This window comes from Paramormyrops kingsleyae, chromosome 14 (genome assembly GCF_048594095.1).
Source record: "Paramormyrops kingsleyae isolate MSU_618 chromosome 14, PKINGS_0.4, whole genome shotgun sequence".
In the NCBI taxonomy this organism is placed as follows: Eukaryota; Metazoa; Chordata; class Actinopteri; order Osteoglossiformes; family Mormyridae; genus Paramormyrops; species Paramormyrops kingsleyae.
Genome location: NC_132810.1, coordinates 24,005,593 through 24,023,786, shown reverse-complemented (window position 1 = coordinate 24,023,786; position 18,194 = coordinate 24,005,593).

The following is an 18,194-nucleotide window of genomic DNA, read 5'->3' as shown; positions in this document are numbered from 1 at the left end:
CAGAATGTCAAGTTATAATGAAATCTTCATTTTGTGTTAGTTTGTCATGATTTCTTCACGAAAACACGTTTTCCTATAATGGTAGGTCGAACTCTTACAGGGGAAGCGCCGGTTTCATGAAATGAACTCAGAATGTCAAGTTATAATGAAATCTTCATTTTGTGTTAGTTTGTCATGATTTCTTCACGAAAACACGTTTTCCTATAATGGTAGGTTGAACTCTTATAGGGGAAGCGCAGGTTTTATGAAATGAACTCAGAGTGTCAAGTTATAATGAAATCTTCATTTTGTGTTAGTTTGTCATGATTTCTTCACGAAAACACGTTTTCCTATAATGGTAGGTCGAACTCTTATAGGGGAAGCGCAGGTTTCATGAAATGAACTCAGAATGTCAAGTTATAATGAAATCTTCATTTTGTGTTAGTTTGTCATGATTTCTTCACGACAACACGTTTTCCTATAATGGTAGGTCGAACTCTTATAGGGGAAGCGTAGGTTTCATGAAATGAACTCAGAATTGTCAAGTTACAATGAAATCTTCATTTCTTGTTAGTTTGTCATGATTTCTTCACGAAAACACGTTTTCCTATAATGGTAGGTCGAACTCTTATAGGGGAAGCACAGGTTTCATGAAATGAAGTCAGAATGTCAAGTTATAATGAAATCTTCATTTTGTGATAGACTGTCATGATTTCTTCACGTAAACACGTTTTCCAATAATGGTAGGTCGAACTCTTACAGGGGAAGCGCCGGTTTCATGAAATGAACTCAGAATGTCAAGATATAATGAAATCTTCATTTTGTGTTAGTTTGTCATGATTTCTTCACGAAAACACGTTTTCCTATAATGGTAGGTCGAACTCTTACAGGGGAAGCGCCCGTTTCATGAAATGAACTCAGAATGTCAAGTTATAATGAAATCTTCATTTTGTGTTAGTTTGTCATGATTTCTTCACGAATACACATTTTCCTATAATGTTACGTCGAACTCTTATAGGGGAAGCGCAGGTTTCATGAAATGAAATCAGAATGTCAAGTTATAATGAAATCTTCATTTTGTGTTAGTTTGTCATGATTTCTTCACGAAAACACGTTTTCCTATAATGGTAGGTCGAACTCTTACAGGGGAAGCGCCGGTTTCATGAAATGAACTCAGAATGTCAAGTTACAATGAAATCTTCATTTCTTGTTAGTTTGTCATGATTTCTTCACGAAAACACGTTTTCCTATAATGGTAGGTCGAACTCTTATAGGGGAAGCGCAGGTTTCATGAAATGAACTCAGAATGTCAAGTTATAATGAAATCTTCATTTTGTGATAGTTTGTCATGATTTCTTCACGTAAACACGTTTTCCAATAATGGTAGGTCGAACTCTTACAGGGGAAGCGCCGGTTTCATGAAATGAACTCAGAATGTCAAGATATAATGAAATCTTCATTTTGTGTTAGTTTGTCATGATTTCTTCACGAAAACACGTTTTCCTATAATGGTAGGTCGAACTCTTACAGGGGAAGCGCCGGTTTCATGAAATGAACTCAGAATGTCAAGTTATAATGAAATCTTCATTTTGTGTTAGTTTGTCATGATTTCTTCACGAAAACACGTTTTCCTATAATGTTACGTCGAACTCTTATAGGGGAAGCGCAGGTTTCATGAAATGAACTCAGAATGTCAAGTTATAATGAAATCTTCATTTTGTGTTAGTTTGTCATGATTTCTTCACGAAAACACGTTTTCCTATAATGGTAGGTTGAACTCTTATAGGGGAAGCGCAGGTTTTATGAAATGAACTCAGAGTGTCAAGTTATAATGAAATCTTCATTTTGTGTTAGTTTGTCATGATTTCTTCACGAAAACACGTTTTCCTATAATGGTAGGTCGAACTCTTATAGGGGAAGCGCAGGTTTCATGAAATGAACTCAGAATGTCAAGTTATAATGAAATCTTCATTTTGTGTAAGTTTGTCATGATTTCTTCAGGAAAACACGTTTTCCTATAATGTTACGTCTAACTCTTATAGGGGAAGCGCAGGTTTCATGAAATGAACTCAGAATGTCAAGTTATAATGAAATCTTAATTTCTTGTTAGTTTGTCATGATTTCTTCACGAAAACACGTTTTCCTATAAGAACATAAGAACATAAGAACTATACAAACGAGAGGAGGCCATTCGGCCCATCGAGCTCGCTTGGGGAGAACTTAACTAATAGCTCAGAGTTGTTAAAATCTTATCTAGCTCTGATTTAAAGGAACCCAAGGATTCAGCTTGCACTACGTTATCAGGAAGACTATTCCATACTCTGACTACACGCTGTGTAAAGAAGTGCTTCCTTAAATCCAGTTTGAAATGTTCTCCCGCTAATTTCCACCTATGGCCACGAGTTCTTGTATTTGAACTAATGCTGAAGTAACTATTCGGTTGAACAGCATCCAAACCTGTTAGAATCTTATAGACCTGGATCATGTCCCCCCTCAGTCTCCTTTGCTTGAGGCTGAACAGATTTAGCTCAAATAACCTTTCCTCATATGACATTCCTCTAAGACCAGGAATCATTCTTGTGGCCCTACGCTGCACCTTTTCTAAGGCCGCTATGTCCTTTTTAAGATATGGTGACCAAACCTGTACACAATATTCTAGGTGAGGTCTCACCAAGGAATTGTATAATCTTAGCATTACCTCCCTTGACTTAAACTCCACACACCTGGAGATGTACCCCAACATCCTATTGGCCTTTTTTATTGCTTCCCCACACTGGCGAGAATGAGACATGGAAGCATCAACATACACACCAAGGTCTTTCTCATAATCAGCTACCTTTATTTCAGTAGGTCCCATAAAATACCTGTACTTTATATTTCTGCTCCCTACATGGAGTACCTTACATTTGTCTATGTTAAATTTCATCTGCCAGGTGTCAGCCCAGTCACTAATTAAATTAAGATCCCGCTGTAGCTGCTGAGCCGCTAGTTCAGTATCTGCTACACCACCCACCTTGGTGTCATCTGCAAATTTCACCAGTTTACTGTATATATTGGTGTCTATATCATTTATGTAAATTAGGAACAAAAGTGGTCCTAAAATTGAACCCTGCGGTACCCCACTATGAACGCAGGCCCACTGTGACATCGAGCCTCTTATAACTACTCGCTGCTTCCTATCCGTTAACCAGTTATCAATCCAAGTCGCTACAGTTCCTAAAATACCTGTCGCTTTGAGTTTAAGTGAGAGCCTCTTGTGGGGAACAACATCAAAAGCCTTTTGGAAATCTAAATAGATGACATCATAGGCCTTCTTATCATCAACTTCCTGAGTAGCTTCCTCAAAAAACTCCAACAGATTTGTTAAACAGGATCTACCTCTCCTAAATCCATGCTGGCTATCCCTCAAAATGTTATTTGAGTCCAGGTAATCTACCATTTTCTCTTTGATTATAGCCTCCATAACTTTACCAGTTATACAAGTTAGACTGATTGGCCTATAGTTTGACAAATTACTTCTATCCCCTTTTTTGAAAATGGGCGTTATGTTGGCATGCTTCCAATCAGAAGGTACCACACCTTCAGATAAGGATTTTTGAAACAGTAATGTTAAGGGTCGGCAAATAATATCCCTCATCTCTTTTAACACTATAGGTAAGATGCCATCAGGGCCCTGTGATTTATTTATTTTGAGCTTAGCTAGGCTTTGCAAAACATCAGCTTCAGTTATATATATATTAGTTATAGACGATGTTGAATTAGTAATAAGAACTGGTAAGTTACTAGTGTCCTCGACAGTGAATACCCGTGCAAAACTATCATTGAACTCATTTACTATGTCAATGTCGTTTTCAATTATAAGACCCTTACTATCCTGCAGATTAGTAATTTCAGCTTTTAGAGCTCTTTTAGAGTTAAAATACTGGAAGAAACTTTTAACGTCATCCTTAGCCTCCAATGCGATCTTCCTTTCGACATTCCTTTTAACTCGTCTAATGTCATTTTTTAATTCAGATTGTAGATTTAGATACTCTTGCTTTATTATGTCATCATCAGTTATTTTCCATCTCTGGAACAAAGCCCTTTTCCTCCTTACTTTATACTTTATGTCCCTATTAAACCACCTAGGTTGCAATTTCCTAGATTTATTCTTGCTAGAAACAGGTATGAAGTCCTCTTGTACTTGCAATAATGTGCTTTTAAAAAATTCCCATGCCTCTTCAACAGTTTTGTTATTTAACTCCATCCAGTTCACGGTTTCTAGTTTTAATCTCATACAATTGAAGTTAGCCTTCCTAACATTATATATTTTTGATTTGGACTTTGCTCTTCGGGCACTAAACTTAACCTCAAATTTAACCATGTTATGATCGCTACTGTCAAGTGGTTCTAAAACATCTAATTTACCAATCCTGTCCTGGTTATTAGACAAAACAAGATCAAGAATGGCATCTCCCCTGGTAGGGGTGTTAACAAACTGAGTAAAAAAACAATCCTGTACTAATTCCACCATCTCAAGTTCATTTTCAGAAGAGCCAGCAACAATGTCCCACTGTATCCCCGGTAGATTAAAATCACCCATAACTACCACATCATTTTTATTGCTCATAATCCTAATATCACTGTATAACAATCTGCTTTCCTCAGCAGCTACATTGGGTGCTCTGTAACAAACACCGACAATTAGGCTATTTGAGTTTGTAGCATCTAATTTTACCCATATAGCTTCCGTACTTTTACTTATATCAGTAAGCTCCCTTGCCTGCAAGATTTCCTTTACATATACTGCAACACCACCTCCCTTCTTACCTATACGGTCTTTACGGAACAATGTGTAACCATCCATATTATATTCTTGTCCATCCTTATCACTCAACCACGTTTCAGTTATTGCTATAATATCATAAGAGTCCGATGAGATAAGAGCCTCTAAATCATGAATTTTATTCCTAATACTCCTGGCGTTTAAATACAGACAACAAAGGGTAGGCTTATTACAGTGCCTACTTATAATATGATTTTTTTGGGCTTTCCGTTTCCCCCCAGTTACATACTTAACTAACCTCCCTGCCCCCCCAGTCCCTAGTTTATTATTATAATAAATAATAATGGTTGGTCGAACTCTTATATGGGAAGCGCAGGTTTCATGAAATGAACTCAGAATGTCAAGTCATAATGAAATCTTCATTTCTTGTTAGTTTGTCATGATTTCTTCACGAAAACACGTTTTCCTATAATGGTTGGTCGAACTCTTATAGGGGAAGCGCAGGTTTCATGAAATGAACTCAGAATGTCAAGTCACAATGAAATCTTCATTTTGTGATAGTTTGTCATGATTTCTTCACGTAAACACGTTTTCCAATAATGGTAGGTCGAACTCTTACAGGGGAAGCGCCGGTTTCATGAAATGAACTCAGAATGTCAAGATATAATGAAATCTTCATTTTGTGTTAGTTTGTCATGATTTCTTCACGAAAACACGTTTTCCTATAATGGTAGGTCGAACTCTTATAGGGGAAGCGCAGGTTTCATGAAATGAACTCAGAATGTCAAGTTATAATGAAATCTTCATTTTGTGTTAGTTTGTCATGATTTCTTCACGAAAAACACATTTTCCTATAATGGTAGGTCGAACTCTTATAGGGGAAGCGCAGGTTTCATGAAATGAACTCAGAATGTCAAGTTATAATGAAATCTTCATTTTGTGTTAGTTTGTCATGATTTCTTCACGAAAACACGTTTTCCTATAATGGTAGGTCGAACTCTTACAGGGGAAGCGCCGGTTTCATGAAATGAACTCAGAATGTCAAGTTATAATGAAATCTTCATTTTGTGTTAGTTTGTCATGATTTCTTCACGAAAACACGTTTTCCTATAATGTTACGTCGAACTCATATAGGGGAAGCGCAGGTTTCATGAAATGAACTCAGAATGTCAAGTTATAATGAAATCTTCATTTTGTGTTAGTTTGTCATGATTTCTTCACGAAAACACGTTTTCCTATAATGGTAGGTTGAACTCTTATAGGGGAAGCGCAGGTTTTATGAAATGAACTCAGAGTGTCAAGTTATAATGAAATCTTCATTTTGTGTTAGTTTGTCATGATTTCTTCACGAAAACACGTTTTCCTATAATGGTAGGTCGAACTCTTATAGGGGAAGCGCAGGTTTCATGAAATGAACTCAGAATGTCAAGTTATAATGAAATCTTCATTTTGTGTTAGTTTGTCATGATTTCTTCACGACAACACGTTTTCCTATAATGGTAGGTCGAACTCTTATAGGGGAAGCGTAGGTTTCATGAAATGAACTCAGAATTGTCAAGTTACAATGAAATCTTCATTTCTTGTTAGTTTGTCATGATTTCTTCACGAAAACACGTTTTCCTATAATGGTAGGTCGAACACTTATAGGGGAAGCGCAGGTTTCATGAAATGAAGTCAGAATGTCAAGTTATAATGAAATCTTCATTTTGTGATAGACTGTCATGATTTCTTCACGTAAACACGTTTTCCAATAATGGTAGGTCGAACTCTTACAGGGGAAGTGCCGGTTTCATGAAATGAACTCAGAATGTCAAGATATAATGAAATCTTCATTTTGTGTTAGTTTGTCATGATTTCTTCACGAAAACACGTTTTCCTATAATGGTAGGTCGAACTCTTACAGGGGAAGCGCCCGTTTCATGAAATGAACTCAGAATGTCAAGTTATAATGAAATCTTCATTTTGTGTTAGTTTGTCATGATTTCTTCACGAATACACATTTTCCTATAATGTTACGTCGAACTCTTATAGGGGAAGCGCAGGTTTCATGAAATGAAATCAGAATGTCAAGTTATAATGAAATCTTCATTTTGTGTTAGTTTGTCATGATTTCTTCACGAAAACACGTTTTCCTATAATGGTAGGTCGAACTCTTACAGGGGAAGCGCCGGTTTCATGAAATGAACTCAGAATGTCAAGTTACAATGAAATCTTCATTTCTTGTTAGTTTGTCATGATTTCTTCACGAAAACACGTTTTCCTATAATGGTAAGTCGAACTCTTATAGGGGAAGCGCAGGTTTCATGAAATGAACTCAGAATGTCAAGTTATAATGAAATCTTCATTTTGTGATAGTTTGTCATGATTTCTTCACGTAAACACGTTTTCCAATAATGGTAGGTCGAACTCTTACAGGGGAAGCGCCGGTTTCATGAAATGAACTCAGAATGTCAAGATATAATGAAATCTTCATTTTGTGTTAGTTTGTCATGATTTCTTCACGAAAACACGTTTTCCTATAATGGTAGGTCGAACTCTTACAGGGGAAGCGCCGGTTTCATGAAATGAACTCAGAATGTCAAGTTATAATGAAATCTTAATTTTGTGTTAATTTGTCATGATTTCTTCACGACAACACGTTTTCCTATAATGGTAGGTCGGACTCTTATAGGGGAAGCGCAGGTTTCATGAAATGAACTCAGAATGTCAAGTTATAATGAAATCTTCATTTTGTGTTAGTTTGTCATGATTTCTTCACGAAAACACGTTTTCCTATAATGGTAGGTTGAACTCTTATAGGGGAAGCGCTGGTTTCATGAAATGAACTCAGAATGTCAAGTTATAATGAAATCTTCATTTTGTGTTAGTTTGTCATGATTTCTTCACGAAAACACGTTTTCCTACAATGTTACGTCGAACTCTTATAGGGGAAGCGCAGGTTTCATGAAATGAACTCAGAATGTCAAGTTATAATGAAATCTTCATTTCTTGTTAGTTTGTCATGATTTCTTCACGAAAACACGTTTTCCTATAATGGTAGGTCGAACTCTTATAGGGGAAGCGCAGGTTTCAAGAAATGAACTCAGAATGTCAAGTTATAATGAAATCTTCATTTTGTGTTAGTTTGTCATGATTTCTTCAGGAAAACACGTTTTCCTATAATGTTACGTCTAACTCTTATAGGGGAAGCGCAGGTTTCATGAAATGAACTCAGAATGTCAAGTTATAATGAAATCTTCATTTCTTGTTAGTTTGTCATGATTTCTTCACGAAAACACGTTTTCCTATAATGGTTGGTCGAACTCTTATAGGGGAAGCGCAGGTTTCATGAAATGAACTCAGAATGTCAAGTTATAATGAAATCTTCATTTTGTGTTAGTTTGTCATGATTTCTTCACGAAAACACGTTTTCCTATAATGGTAGGTTGAACTCTTATAGGGGAAGCGCTGGTTTCATGAAATGAACTCAGAATGTCAAGTTATAATGAAATCTTCATTTTGTGTTAGTTTGTCATGATTTCTTCACGAAAACACGTTTTCCTATAATGGTAGGTCGAACTCTTATAGGGGAAGCGCAGGTTTCATGAAATGAACTCAGAATGTCAAGTTATAATGAAATCTTCATTTTGTGTTAGTTTGTCATGATTTCTTCAGGAAAACACGTTTTCCTATAATGTTACGTCTAACTCTTATAGGGGAAGCGCAGGTTTCATGAAATGAACTCAGAATGTCAAGTTATAATGAAATCTTAATTTCTTGTTAGTTTGTCATGATTTCTTCACGAAAACACGTTTTCCTATAATGGTTGGTCGAACTCTTATATGGGAAGCGCAGGTTTCATGAAATGAACTCAGAATGTCAAGTCATAATGAAATCTTCATTTCTTGTTAGTTTGTCATGATTTCTTCACGAAAACACGTTTTCCTATAATGGTTGGTCGAACTCTTATAGGGGAAGCGCAGGTTTCATGAAATGAACTCAGAATGTCAAGTCACAATGAAATCTTCATTTTGTGATAGTTTGTCATGATTTCTTCACGTAAACACGTTTTCCAATAATGGTAGGTCGAACTCTTACAGGGGAAGCGCTGGTTTCATGAAATGAACTCAGAATGTCAAGATATAATGAAATCTTCATTTTGTGTTAGTTTGTCATGATTTCTTCACGAAAACACGTTTTCCTATAATGGTAGGTCGAACTCTTATAGGGGAAGCGCAGGTTTCATGAAATGAACTCAGAATGTCAAGTTATAATGAAATCTTCATTTTGTGTTAGTTTGTCATGATTTCTTCACGAAAACACGTTTTCCTATAATGGTAGGTCGAACTCTTACAGGGGAAGCGCCGGTTTCATGAAATGAACTCAGAATGTCAAGTTATAATGAAATCTTCATTTTGTGTTAGTTTGTCATGATTTCTTCACGAAAACACGTTTTCCTATAATGGTAGGTTGAACTCTTATAGGGGAAGCGCAGGTTTTATGAAATGAACTCAGAGTGTCAAGTTATAATGAAATCTTCATTTTGTGTTAGTTTGTCATGATTTCTTCACGAAAACACGTTTTCCTATAATGGTAGGTCGAACTCTTATAGGGGAAGCGCAGGTTTCATGAAATGAACTCAGAATGTCAAGTTATAATGAAATCTTCATTTTGTGTTAGTTTGTCATGATTTCTTCACGACAACACGTTTTCCTATAATGGTAGGTCGAACTCTTATAGGGGAAGCGCAGGTTTCATGAAATGAACTCAGAATGTCAAGTTATAATGAAATCTTCATTTTGTGATAGTTTGTCATGATTTCTTCACGTAAACACGTTTTCCAATAATGGTAGGTCGAACTCTTACAGGGGAAGCGCCGGTTTCATGAAATGAACTCAGAATGTCAAGATATAATGAAATCTTCATTTTGTGTTAGTTTGTCATGATTTCTTCACGAAAACACGTTTTCCTATAATGGTAGGTCGAACTCTTACAGGGGAAGCGCCGGTTTCATGAAATGAACTCAGAATGTCAAGTTATAATGAAATCTTAATTTTGTGTTAATTTGTCATGATTTCTTCACGACAACACGTTTTCCTATAATGGTAGGTCGGACTCTTATAGGGGAAGCGCAGGTTTCATGAAATGAACTCAGAATGTCAAGTTATAATGAAATCTTCATTTTGTGTTAGTTTGTCATGATTTCTTCACGAAAACACGTTTTCCTATAATGGTAGGTTGAACTCTTATAGGGGAAGCGCTGGTTTCATGAAATGAACTCAGAATGTCAAGTTATAATGAAATCTTCATTTTGTGTTAGTTTGTCATGATTTCTTCACGAAAACACGTTTTCCTACAATGTTACGTCGAACTCTTATAGGGGAAGCGCAGGTTTCATGAAATGAACTCAGAATGTCAAGTTATAATGAAATCTTCATTTCTTGTTAGTTTGTCATGATTTCTTCACGAAAACACGTTTTCCTATAATGGTAGGTCGAACTCTTATAGGGGAAGCGCAGGTTTCAAGAAATGAACTCAGAATGTCAAGTTATAATGAAATCTTCATTTTGTGTTAGTTTGTCATGATTTCTTCAGGAAAACACGTTTTCCTATAATGTTACGTCTAACTCTTATAGGGGAAGCGCAGGTTTCATGAAATGAACTCAGAATGTCAAGTCATAATGAAATCTTCATTTCTTGTTAGTTTGTCATGATTTCTTCACGAAAACACGTTTTCCTATAATGGTTGGTCGAACTCTTATAGGGGAAGCGCAGGTTTCATGAAATGAACTCAGAATGTCAAGTCACAATGAAATCTTCATTTTGTGATAGTTTGTCATGATTTCTTCACGTAAACACGTTTTCCAATAATGGTAGGTCGAACTCTTACAGGGGAAGCGCTGGTTTCATGAAATGAACTCAGAATGTCAAGATATAATGAAATCTTCATTTTGTGTTAGTTTGTCATGATTTCTTCACGAAAACACGTTTTCCTATAATGGTAGGTCGAACTCTTATAGCGGAAGCGCAGGTTTCATGAAATGAACTCAGAATGTCAAGTTATAATGAAATCTTCATTTTGTGTTAGTTTGTCATGATTTCTTCACGAAAACACGTTTTCCTATAATGGTAGGTCGAACTCTTACAGGGGAAGCGCCGGTTTCATGAAATGAACTCAGAATGTCAAGTTATAATGAAATCTTCATTTTGTGTTAGTTTGTCATGATTTCTTCACGAAAACACGTTTTCCTATAATGGTAGGTTGAACTCTTATAGGGGAAGCGCAGGTTTTATGAAATGAACTCAGAGTGTCAAGTTATAATGAAATCTTCATTTTGTGTTAGTTTGTCATGATTTCTTCACGAAAACACGTTTTCCTATAATGGTAGGTCGAACTCTTATAGGGGAAGCGCAGGTTTCATGAAATGAACTCAGAATGTCAAGTTATAATGAAATCTTCATTTTGTGTTAGTTTGTCATGATTTCTTCACGACAACACGTTTTCCTATAATGGTAGGTCGAACTCTTATAGGGGAAGCGTAGGTTTCATGAAATGAACTCAGAATTGTCAAGTTACAATGAAATCTTCATTTCTTGTTAGTTTGTCATGATTTCTTCACGAAAACACGTTTTCCTATAATGGTAGGTCGAACTCTTATAGGGGAAGCACAGGTTTCATGAAATGAAGTCAGAATGTCAAGTTATAATGAAATCTTCATTTTGTGATAGACTGTCATGATTTCTTCACGTAAACACGTTTTCCAATAATGGTAGGTCGAACTCTTACAGGGGAAGCGCCGGTTTCATGAAATGAACTCAGAATGTCAAGATATAGTGAAATCTTCATTTTGTGTTAGTTTGTCATGATTTCTTCACGAAAACACGTTTTCCTATAATGGTAGGTCGAACTCTTACAGGGGAAGCGCCCGTTTCATGAAATGAACTCAGAATGTCAAGTTATAATGAAATCTTCATTTTGTGTTAGTTTGTCATGATTTCTTCACGAATACACATTTTCCTATAATGTTACGTCGAACTCTTATAGGGGAAGCGCAGGTTTCATGAAATGAAATCAGAATGTCAAGTTATAATGAAATCTTCATTTTGTGTTAGTTTGTCATGATTTCTTCACGAAAACACGTTTTCCTATAATGGTAGGTCGAACTCTTACAGGGGAAGCGCCGGTTTCATGAAATGAACTCAGAATGTCAAGTTACAATGAAATCTTCATTTCTTGTTAGTTTGTCATGATTTCTTCACGAAAACACGTTTTCCTATAATGGTAGGTCGAACTCTTATAGGGGAAGCGCAGGTTTCATGAAATGAACTCAGAATGTCAAGTTATAATGAAATCTTCATTTTGTGATAGTTTGTCATGATTTCTTCACGTAAACACGTTTTCCAATAATGGTAGGTCGAACTCTTACAGGGGAAGCACCGGTTTCATGAAATGAACTCAGAATGTCAAGATATAATGAAATCTTCATTTTGTGTTAGTTTGTCATGATTTCTTCACGAAAACACGTTTTCCTATAATGGTAGGTCGAACTCTTACAGGGGAAGCGCCGGTTTCATGAAATGAACTCAGAATGTCAAGTTATAATGAAATCTTCATTTTGTGTTAGTTTGTCATGATTTCTTCACGAAAACACGTTTTCCTATAATGTTACGTCGAACTCTTATAGGGGAAGCGCAGGTTTCATGAAATGAACTCAGAATGTCAAGTTATAATGAAATCTTCATTTTGTGTTAGTTTGTCATGATTTCTTCACGAAAACACGTTTTCCTATAATGGTAGGTCGAACTCTTATAGGGGAAGCGCAGGTTTCATGAAATGAACTCAGAATGTCAAGTTATAATGAAATCTTCATTTTGTGTTAGTTTGTCATGATTTCTTCAGGAAAACACGTTTTCCTATAATGTTACGTCTAACTCTTATAGGGGAAGCGCAGGTTTCATGAAATGAACTCAGAATGTCAAGTTATAATGAAATCTTAATTTCTTGTTAGTTTGTCATGATTTCTTCACGAAAACACGTTTTCCTATAATGGTTGGTTGAACTCTTATATGGGAAGCGCAGGTTTCATGAAATGAACTCAGAATGTCAAGTCATAATGAAATCTTCATTTCTTGTTAGTTTGTCATGATTTCTTCACGAAAACACGTTTTCCTATAATGGTTGGTCGAACTCTTATAGGGGAAGCGCAGGTTTCATGAAATGAACTCAGAATGTCATGTCACAATGAAATCTTCATTTTGTGATAGTTTGTCATGATTTCTTCACGTAAACACGTTTTCCAATAATGGTAGGTCGAACTCTTACAGGGGAAGCGCTGGTTTCATGAAATGAACTCAGAATGTCAAGATATAATGAAATCTTCATTTTGTGTTAGTTTGTCATGATTTCTTCACGAAAACACGTTTTCCTATAATGGTAGGTCGAACTCTTATAGGGGAAGCGCAGGTTTCATGAAATGAACTCAGAATGTCAAGTTATAATGAAATCTTCATTTTGTGTTAGTTTGTCATGATTTCTTCACGAAAACACGTTTTCCTATAATGGTAGGTCGAACTCTTACAGGGGAAGCGCCGGTTTCATGAAATGAACTCAGAATGTCAAGTTATAATGAAATCTTCATTTTGTGTTAGTTTGTCATGATTTCTTCACGAAAACACGTTTTCCTATAATGGTAGGTTGAACTCTTATAGGGGAAGCGCAGGTTTTATGAAATGAACTCAGAGTGTCAAGTTTTAATGAAATCTTCATTTTGTGTTAGTTTGTCATGATTTCTTCACGAAAACACGTTTTCCTATAATGGTAGGTCGAACTCTTATAGGGGAAGCGCAGGTTTCATGAAATGAACTCAGAATGTCAAGTTATAATGAAATCTTCATTTTGTGTTAGTTTGTCATGATTTCTTCACGACAACACGTTTTCCTATAATGGTAGGTCGAACTCTTATAGGGGAAGCGTAGGTTTCATGAAATGAACTCAGAATTGTCAAGTTACAATGAAATCTTCATTTCTTGTTAGTTTGTCATGATTTCTTCACGAAAACACGTTTTCCTATAATGGTAGGTCGAACTCTTATAGGGGAAGCACAGGTTTCATGAAATGAAGTCAGAATGTCAAGTTATAATGAAATCTTCATTTTGTGATAGACTGTCATGATTTCTTCACGTAAACACGTTTTCCAATAATGGTAGGTCGAACTCTTACAGGGGAAGCGCCGGTTTCATGAAATGAACTCAGAATGTCAAGATATAGTGAAATCTTCATTTTGTGTTAGTTTGTCATGATTTCTTCACGAAAACACGTTTTCCTATAATGGTAGGTCGAACTCTTACAGGGGAAGCGCCCGTTTCATGAAATGAACTCAGAATGTCAAGTTATAATGAAATCTTCATTTTGTGTTAGTTTGTCATGATTTCTTCACGAATACACATTTTCCTATAATGTTACGTCGAACTCTTATAGGGGAAGCGCAGGTTTCATGAAATGAAATCAGAATGTCAAGTTATAATGAAATCTTCATTTTGTGTTAGTTTGTCATGATTTCTTCACGAAAACACGTTTTCCTATAATGGTAGGTCGAACTCTTACAGGGGAAGCGCCGGTTTCATGAAATGAACTCAGAATGTCAAGTTACAATGAAATCTTCATTTCTTGTTAGTTTGTCATGATTTCTTCACGAAAACACGTTTTCCTATAATGGTAGGTCGAACTCTTATAGGGGAAGCGCAGGTTTCATGAAATGAACTCAGAATGTCAAGTTATAATGAAATCTTCATTTTGTGATAGTTTGTCATGATTTCTTCACGTAAACACGTTTTCCAATAATGGTAGGTCGAACTCTTACAGGGGAAGCGCCGGTTTCATGAAATGAACTCAGAATGTCAAGATATAATGAAATCTTCATTTTGTGTTAGTTTGTCATGATTTCTTCACGAAAACACGTTTTCCTATAATGGTAGGTCGAACTCTTACAGGGGAAGCGCCGGTTTCATGAAATGAACTCAGAATGTCAAGTTATAATGAAATCTTCATTTTGTGTTAGTTTGTCATGATTTCTTCACGAAAACACGTTTTCCTATAATGTTACGTCGAACTCTTATAGGGGAAGCGCAGGTTTCATGAAATGAACTCAGAATGTCAAGTTATAATGAAATCTTCATTTTGTGTTAGTTTGTCATGATTTCTTCACGAAAACACGTTTTCCTATAATGGTAGGTTGAACTCTTATAGGGGAAGCGCAGGTTTTATGAAATGAACTCAGAGTGTCAAGTTATAATGAAATCTTCATTTTGTGTTAGTTTGTCATGATTTCTTCACGAAAACACGTTTTCCTATAATGGTAGGTCGAACTCTTATAGGGGAAGCGCAGGTTTCATGAAATGAACTCAGAATGTCAAGTTATAATGAAATCTTCATTTTGTGTTAGTTTGTCATGATTTCTTCACGAAAAACACATTTTCCTATAATGGTAGGTCGAACTCTTATAGGGGAAGCGCAGATTTCATGAAATGAACTCAGAATGTCAAGTTATAATGAAATCTTCATTTTGTGTTTGTTTGTCATGATTTCTTCACGAAAACACGTTTTCCTATAATGGTAGGTTGAACTCTTATAGGGGAAGCGCAGGTTTCATGAAATGAACTCAGAATTTCAAGTTATAATGAAATCTTCATTTTGTGTTAGTCTGTCATGATTTCTTCACGAAAACACGTTTTCCTATAATGTTACGTCGAACTCTTATAGGGGAAGCGCAGGTTTCATGAAATGAACTCAGAATGTCAAGTTCTAATGAAATCTTCATTTTGTGTTAGTTTGTCATGATTTCTTCACGACAACACGTTTTCCTATAATGGTAGGTTGAACTCTTATAGGGGAAGCGTAGGTTTCATGAAATGAACTCAGAATGTCGTTATAATGAAATCTTCATTTTGTGTTAGTTTGTCATGATTTCTTCACGAAAACACGTTTTCCTATAATGGTAGGTCGAACTCTTATAGGGGAAGCGCAGGTTTCATGAAATGAACTCAGAATGTCAAGTTATAATGAAATCTTCATTTTGTGTTAGTTTGTAATGATTTCTTCACGAAAACACGTTTTCCTATAATGGTAGGTCGAACTCTTATAGGGGAAGCGCAGGTTTCATGAAATGAAGTCAGAATGTCAAGTTATAATGAAATCTTCATTTTGTGTTAGTTTGTCATGATTTCTTCACGAAAACACGTTTTCCTATAATGGTAGGTCGAACTCTTACAGGGGAAGCGCCGGTTTCATGAAATGAACTCAGAATGTCAAGTTATAATGAAATCTTCATTTTGTGTTAGTTTGTCATGATTTCTTCACGAAAACACGTTTTCCTATAATGGTAGGTTGAACTCTTATAGGGGAAGCGCAGGTTTTATGAAATGAACTCAGAGTGTCAAGTTATAATGAAATCTTCATTTTGTGTTAGTTTGTCATGATTTCTTCACGAAAACACGTTTTCCTATAACGGTAGGTCGAACTCTTATAGGGGAAGCGCAGGTTTCATGAAATGAACTCAGAATGTCAAGTTATAATGAAATCTTCATTTTGTGTTAGTTTGTCATGATTTCTTCACGAAAACACGTTTTCCTATAATGTTACGTGGAACTCTTATAGGGGAAGCGCAGGTTTCATGAAATGAACTCAGAATGTCAAGTTATAATGAAATCTTCATTTTGTGTTTGTTTGTCATGATTTCTTCACGAAAACACGTTTTCCTATAATGGTAGGTCGAACTCTTATAGGGGAAGCGCAGGTTTCATGAAATGAACTCAGAATTTCAAGTTATAATGAAATCTTCATTTTGTGTTAGTCTGTCATGATTTCTTCACGAAAACACGTTTTCCTATAATGTTACGTCGAACTCTTATAGGGGAAGCGCAGGTTTCATGAAATGAACTCAGAATGTCAAGTTCTAATGAAATCTTCATTTTGTGTTAGTTTGTCATGATTTCTTCACGACAACACGTTTTCCTATAATGGTAGGTTGAACTCTTATAGGGGAAGCGTAGGTTTCATGAAATGAACTCAGAATGTCGTTATAATGAAATCTTCATTTTGTGTTAGTTTGTCATGATTTCTTCACGAAAACACGTTTTCCTATAATGGTAGGTCGAACTCTTATAGGGGAAGCGCAGGTTTCATGAAATGAACTCAGAATGTCAAGTTATAATGAAATCTTCATTTTGTGTTAGTTTGTAATGATTTCTTCACGAAAACACGTTTTCCTATAATGGTAGGTCGAACTCTTATAGGGGAAGCGCAGGTTTCATGAAATGAACTCAGAATGTCAAGTTATAATGAAATCTTCATTTTGTGTTAGTTTGTCATGATTTCTTCACGAAAACACGTTTTCCTATAATGTTACGTCGAACTCTTATAGGGGAAGCGCAGGTTTCATGAAATGAACTCAGAATGTCAAGTTATAATGAAATCTTCATTTTGTGTTAGTTTGTCATGATTTCTTCACGAAAACACGTTTTCCTATAATGGTAGGTCGAACTCTTATAGGGGAAGCGCAGGTTTCATGAAATGAACTCAGAATTGTCAAGTTACAATGAAATCTTCATTTCTTGTTAGTTTGTCATGATTTCTTCACGAAAACACGTTTTCCTATAATGGTAGGTCGAACTCTTACAGGGGAAGCGCCGGTTTCATGAAATGAACTCAGAATGTCAAGTTATAATGAAATCTTCATTTTGTGTTAGTTTGTCATGATTTCTTCACGAATACACATTTTCCTATAATGTTACGTCGAACTCTTATAGGGGAAGCGCAGGTTTCATGAAATGAAATCAGAATGTCAAGTTATAATGAAATCTTCATTTTGTGTTAGTTTGTCATGATTTCTTCACGAAAACACGTTTTCCTATAATGGTAGGTCGAACTCTTACAGGGGAAGCGCCGGTTTCATGAAATGAACTCAGAATGTCAAGTTACAATGAAATCTTCATTTCTTGTTAGTTTGTCATGATTTCTTCACGAAAACACGTTTTCCTATAATGGTAGGTCGAACTCTTATAGGGGAAGCGCAGGTTTCATGAAATGAACTCAGAATGTCAAGTTATAATGAAATCTTCATTTTGTGATAGTTTGTCATGATTTCTTCACGTAAACACGTTTTCCAATAATGGTAGGTCGAACTCTTACAGGGGAAGCGCCGGTTTCATGAAATGAACTCAGAATGTCAAGATATAATGAAATCTTCATTTTGTGTTAGTTTGTCATGATTTCTTCACGAAAACACGTTTTCCTATAATGGTAGGTCGAACTCTTACAGGGGAAGCGCCCGTTTCATGAAATGAACTCAGAATGTCAAGTTATAATGAAATCTTCATTTTGTGTTAGTTTGTCATGATTTCTTCACGAATACACATTTTCCTATAATGTTACGTCGAACTCTTATAGGGGAAGCGCAGGTTTCATGAAATGAAA